Source organism: Cnephaeus nilssonii, assembly GCF_951640355.1.
Source record: "Cnephaeus nilssonii genome assembly, chromosome: 1".
Lineage (NCBI taxonomy): Eukaryota > Metazoa > Chordata > Mammalia > Chiroptera > Vespertilionidae > Cnephaeus > Cnephaeus nilssonii.
In genome coordinates, this window is record NC_137072.1 from 51,780,484 (window position 1) to 51,786,345 (window position 5,862).

Consider the following 5,862-nt stretch of genomic DNA (forward strand, 5'->3'; position numbering starts at 1 on the left):
TCTGATTACAACATCCTATATAATAAAAGGCTAATATGCAAATCGACCGAATGGCAGAACGACTGGTCGCTATGACATGCACTGACCACCAGGGGGCAGATGCTCAATGCAGGAGCTGCCCCCCTGGTGGTCAGTGTGCTCCCACAGGGGTGGTGCCACTCAGCCAGAAGCTGGGCTTATGGCTGGCGAGCGCAGTGGCGGTGATGGGAGCCTCTCCCACCTCCGCTGCAGGCAGGCGGTAAGGAGCCAGGGGTCCTGGACTGCGAGAGCCCTGGACTGCGAGAGGGATGTCTGACTGCAACATCACTCGGGCCTAAGCTGGTAGGTGGACATCCCCGGAGGGGGTCCCAGACTGCAAGAAGGCGCAGGCTGGGCTGAGGGGACCCCCACACAGGGCATGAATGTCGTGCACCAGGCCTCTAGTCTATACATAACAGAGCAGGCAGGCAGGCAGGCAGGCGTACACGTTATACATGCAGCTTCTAAAATGTAAAAGCCTAACACATACATACAGGTCTTCAGGCATCTCCTTTCCTTGACTGGTTGAGACCTTAACTCCCCTTCTGGGCCAGTGTGTGGCGCATGGAGCAGATGAGAGCCGCCCACACCTATGGAAAGGTGGCCAGAGATAGTGGGAGTTCAGAGGTCAGGAGCAGGGCACGGTAGTCAGCTCAGGGATTTACCTTTGATTTCAAAGCGGTTTAAAATTTAAAGTCCAAAATAATTATGGGAGCATTAGTACACTTCTGATAGTGGTTGCTCAGTAACCTAGATTAGGGTTACTTGGTTTCTTTTTATTATTATAAAAAAAGATCTTTCCCCCCTAGTCTGTATTACATGCACAGTACATACAGAATTTCAGAAAACAACAGCAAAAATAAACAAAAAACAAACTTTCACCCTCAGAGAAAACCTTCTGTTGTGCATGTTTCAGTACACACACAGTGTGTTTAATACTGTCATACCCCACAGATAATTTTTAGCCTTGGCACTAGGTTGAACATTTGTTCATGACAACACATTCATTTGCAGAATGATTTTTGATGACTAGCATTTTAGTCTATCCTATATAATAAAAGCCTAATATGCAAGTTGACCAAACAGCAGAAGGACCGGCCACTATGACACGCACTGACCACCACGGGGCAGACGCTCAATGTAGGAGCTTCCCCCAGCCCACAGGCCCCAGGCCAGCCAAGGCGGGTGCCAGCAGGGGCCCCCTGATCACCCCACCAGCTGCCCCTCAGAGGGAGGCAACCGGCGGCAGGGGGCAGAGTTGGCGAGTAGGCGGCATCAGGCCGGCCAAGGCAAGTGCCAGTGGGGGCCCCCCGATCGCCCCATTGGTCACCCCCCAGATTGGCCCTGACTGATGGCCAGGCCTAGGGACCCTCCCTGTGCACAAATTTTGTACACCGGACCTCTAGTAGATGTATAATCATTGATATAATCAATGCCCTCTTTTTAGGCATTTAGATTATTTCCAGTTTTTCACTATTTTAAACCATGATGTGACCATTATCCTTGTAGAAACATTATTTCCTTATCATAAATCCATAGAAGTGAAGTTGCGGGATCAAACTGGTATATTTTAAGGTTGTTGGTACATATCACCTAATTGCCATCCAGAAAGATACCCATTTCCCTCCCACCAGGTGGATAGGTGAGTGCCAATTTTGAGTAAGGTTCTGTTGGCTGGCCAAATAAACGAATCAGCAGGAGGCAGACTGACAAGAGAAAATCAAATTTAATATGATGTGCACGGGAACCCCGCATACATGAGAGAGTCAGAGACCCTGCATACAGGAGATAGAAAGGGGGACGGAAGTCTGTAAGACATCCTGAGTTAGGGATGGGATCATGCACCTTGGGGGCTTCAAGGGTCATTGCAGGATGATAAGAAGAGCAGGTGTTCTGTAAATAAAAGTTTGCCCTGACATACAGGTGGGTCGCAAAGGTTAGCGCTGAAAATCTCTTACTACAGGCAAGGCCTTCAATTAAAATTCTCCTAGGACCTAGGTAATTATGCAGGGAAGGAGGGCAGAAGGTTCTCCTGAGCCCGAAGCTAAAATTGCCTTCAGCTCAAAGTTACCTGCATACCACCAAGGCACATCCTGGGGTGGCTGGTTCTGGACCCCCACAATCACCCCATGCCCTTGGCACTGTCATACTAGTCTTTCTAAAAATACTAGTCAATGTGTTAAGTTTGAAAATGGTAGCTCAGTTGAAGTACTTATACAATTTTCTTCTGTTGTTTTTGAATAGTGAAACTAAACACTTTTTTTCATATTTTATTCATCCTTTGCCTTTTCTTCTGAGAATTGCTCATTTATGTCCTATGTCTATTTTCCTATTGATGAGTTTCTCCTTTCCTTCCTTACTAATTTGAAAAACCAGTTTTAACTGTAATAGCCATTTTCACATAGATATACTAGATTTTCCCTAATATATTATTTATCTTTTATTTTGTTGAGCATGTTTAATCAACAAAGGTTTTTAACATTTACATTTTGAATAATAATCTTTTTATAATATTTTTCATTTTTGGTGTTTTATTTATAATTGGTTTCCCAATTCACAGACTAAATAGCCAGATATTTTATGATTTAAAAAAAAACCACACACGTTTTTACTGATTTTAGAGTGAAAGGAAGGGAGAAGGAGAGAGAGAAACATCAACGTGTGAGGGAAACATTGATCGGTTGCTTCCTATATGCACCCCAATGGGGACCGGAATCTGGATCTTGGGCATGCCCCCTGACCGGGAATTGAGCCAGTGACCTTTTGGTGCACAGATGATGCTCAACCAACTGAGCCACCTGAGCCAGGGTAAGATCTTTCATGTGTTGGATTGTTATTTTAGACATTTAATTTATTTGGCTTATACTTTGAAGTAAGGATATAACTTCATTCTTTTTCCAAGTAGGGGAACAATTTCCCTGAGATCATTTATTAATAATCTACTTTTATCGTATACTAAATACTTAAGAATCCTCAGATCTGTTTCTAATGGGCCATTTTGTTTTGTTTTGTTTTTAATCCTCATCTGAAGATACTTTTCAATTGATTTTTTTTAAGAGAGAGTGAAAGAGCGAGGAAAAAACAGAGAGAAATATTGATGTGAAAGAAACACATTGATTGGTTTCCTCCTGCATGAGCCCTGGCCCGGGTCAGGAGGAACCTGCAACCGAGGTACATCCCCACTGAGCCAAACTGGCTAGGGCTGGGCCTTTGTTTTTAATGCAGAGGCAAAGCAGGGAAGATAAGTCCTTTTCGACATGCCAAGGGCTGTACTTGCTGTCATGCCTGTTCTGATAGAGTACAACTACAGACTAAAAACGAAGGGATGAAAGAGGTAAAACTTAAAAATACAGATAATTTTCAAGTGCCTAAAAGATGCTGAGATATAATTTACTCCCAATTTTTTTTTTCTTGTGCCTGGTTTTTAAAATGTGGTTCCAATAGTATGATTATACGTAAATTATACATACATTTTAAAAGTTCTTTTTCGGTACTAGTCCACACCAGCTTTCCCCATGTTATTAAGAAAGATCTTCTGGTAGAATCAGTTTGTGCTTGGTTACAAATGCGTACAAAATACATAGATTAAAGCTAGAAGAACCATTACTGGTATTTTCTTCTTTAACTAAAAATAGGGGAAATTATCCCTCCTTCCTTCTGTTAGGACTAGTAGTAAAATTATCTAGTAACTGACAAACTTTATTTTAGCGACCTTAAAGAAGATTCCATATCCTCTTTTGATGTAACCTGTTCCAATATTTAATGTCTTTCATTTATATAAAAATCTCACTAAGCAATTTGAACTGTTTCTTTTCTTTTAAAAAATATATTTTTATGATTTCAGAGAGGAAGGGAGAGGGAGAGAGAGATAGAAACATGAATGATGAGAATCATTGATTGGCTGCCTCCTGCATGTCCCCTACTAGGGATCAAGCCTGCAATCTGGGCATGTACCCTTGGCTGGAATCAAACCTGGGACCCTTCAGTCCGCAGGCTGACGCTCTATCCACTGAACCAAATCAGCTAGAGCTTCTTTTCTTGTCTTTAACCTTATTAATTAATGGTAAGTTTCTCAGGATATTGTCCCTCAGACTTTTCTTCTCTAAATTGAACAATTCCCAATCCCATATGCAGACCAAATCAGGATAACTTCTTATATTTATTTGGCGTTCAAGAACAGCCGAGAGCCGGAGCCGGACCCGGCTGGGCCGGCGACATGGAACCGCTGTACCAGCAAACGCACAGCAGGTCCACCAGATCCAGTCTCACATGGGAGGCCTGGAGATGGCAGACAAGCAGTCTGTGCACTTAGTAGAAAACAAAATCCAAGCAAGCATAGACCAGATATTCAGCCAGCTAGAACACCTGGAGATTTTGTCCAGCAAGGAGCCCCCCAGTAAAAGACAGAATGCCAGACTTCGTGTTGACCAGTTAAAGTATGATGTCCAGCACCTGCAGACTGCTCTCAGAAACTTCCAGCATCGGTAATACACAAGGGAGCAGTAGGAGAGACAGCGAGAGGAGCTTCTGTCTCGCACCTTCACCCCCAATGACTCTGACACCACCATACCAATGGATAAATCACTGCAGTTTAACTCCTCCCTCCAGGAAATTCACCAAGGCATGAATGACCTCATTGGAGGCTGGCACAGTATTCTGGAGGGACTGAGGGCCTAGGGAATGACCTTGAAGGGGACTCAGAAGAGGATCCTTGACATTGCCAACATGCTGGGCTTGTCCAACACTGTGATGCAGCTCATCAAGAAGCCGGCTTTCCAGGACAAGTACTTTATGATTGGTGGGATGCTGCTCACCTGTGTGGTCATGTTCTTCATGGTGCAGTACCTGACATGAACCAGCTAAGCCCAGCAGCTAGACAACATTCCCACTGCATGAGCGTGTGTGACTGTGTATATGTGCGTGAAAGAGAGAAGGGGGGCCCAGAGGCCATGTTTTGAAATGTATGTCTGTCTTAACTGTGAAAACCACTCAGAAGTAATTGTGACCTGTAACCCAGTGAGCGTTTCAAACCTGCTCTGTTTGTGACATCTTGGAGAGGATGCGAGTGCTACCAAGATTCACGGTGCATAGGAAATGAACAAAGTACCTCTTCAAAAAAAAAAACAACAAAAAAAACAGCCGAGCAACTAGTGACACCAACTGAGGACCAAGCACACATACACAGTGTATGCACATGAACACTCCCTCATTTAAAAAATATTTAAGGTTGATGCCAAATTTCCATTTTAATTTTGGAAAAATGTCGTACATTTTGCCTAAACGAAGACCAACTGTAATGTACTGAATTCACTTTTCATTTTAGTGAAAAAATTTGAGCAAAGCACAAGAGGATCCCTCACTGCAGAGGGGCTGGGGGTAGGCCGTGGGGAGGCAGAGGATTGCAAGACCAGGTTAGATGTGAACATGAGTTTCCAGCACTCGCTGCCATTGCGCATGGAGCTCTGCTCTGAGCCTGCCTTGGGGGAAGGGACAGAGAGCAAACACATGCACATCCATGTTGATAAATAGGATAGGTACATAAGTAATGAAGTACAATGGTAGAGCTAGGTGCTTTGGTGGTGGGAATGGAAAAGGACATGGGGCAGAATTCATGAGTTCTGACTTGCACTGGTTGTGAAGGCATAGATTCAGTAGGGCTTGGGGGCTATAGTCCAGGCTCAGGGACTTCAAACAAAGGTCACAAAGGTTACTCACATTTAGGCACGAGAGCAGCTCACTCATGGCCCAGCTATCTCGCCAGCATCTCTGAGAAATGATTTCATCCACTAGGCCCTTTCTCCTCTACCTTGTCCCTTCACCCATAACTGCCTGCCTTCCTAATTC

General features: G+C 44.1%; 1 pseudogene across 1 annotated transcript; it reads left to right on the forward strand.

Annotated features, from left to right (window-relative positions):
- Positions 1-4,216: 4,216 nt before the first annotated feature.
- On the forward strand, positions 4,217-5,095 carry LOC307100690 (Golgi SNAP receptor complex member 2-like; annotated as a pseudogene). The gene has a single exon. The product of its transcript is annotated as a Golgi SNAP receptor complex member 2-like (transcript).
- The last annotated feature ends 767 nt before the right edge of the window (positions 5,096-5,862 follow it).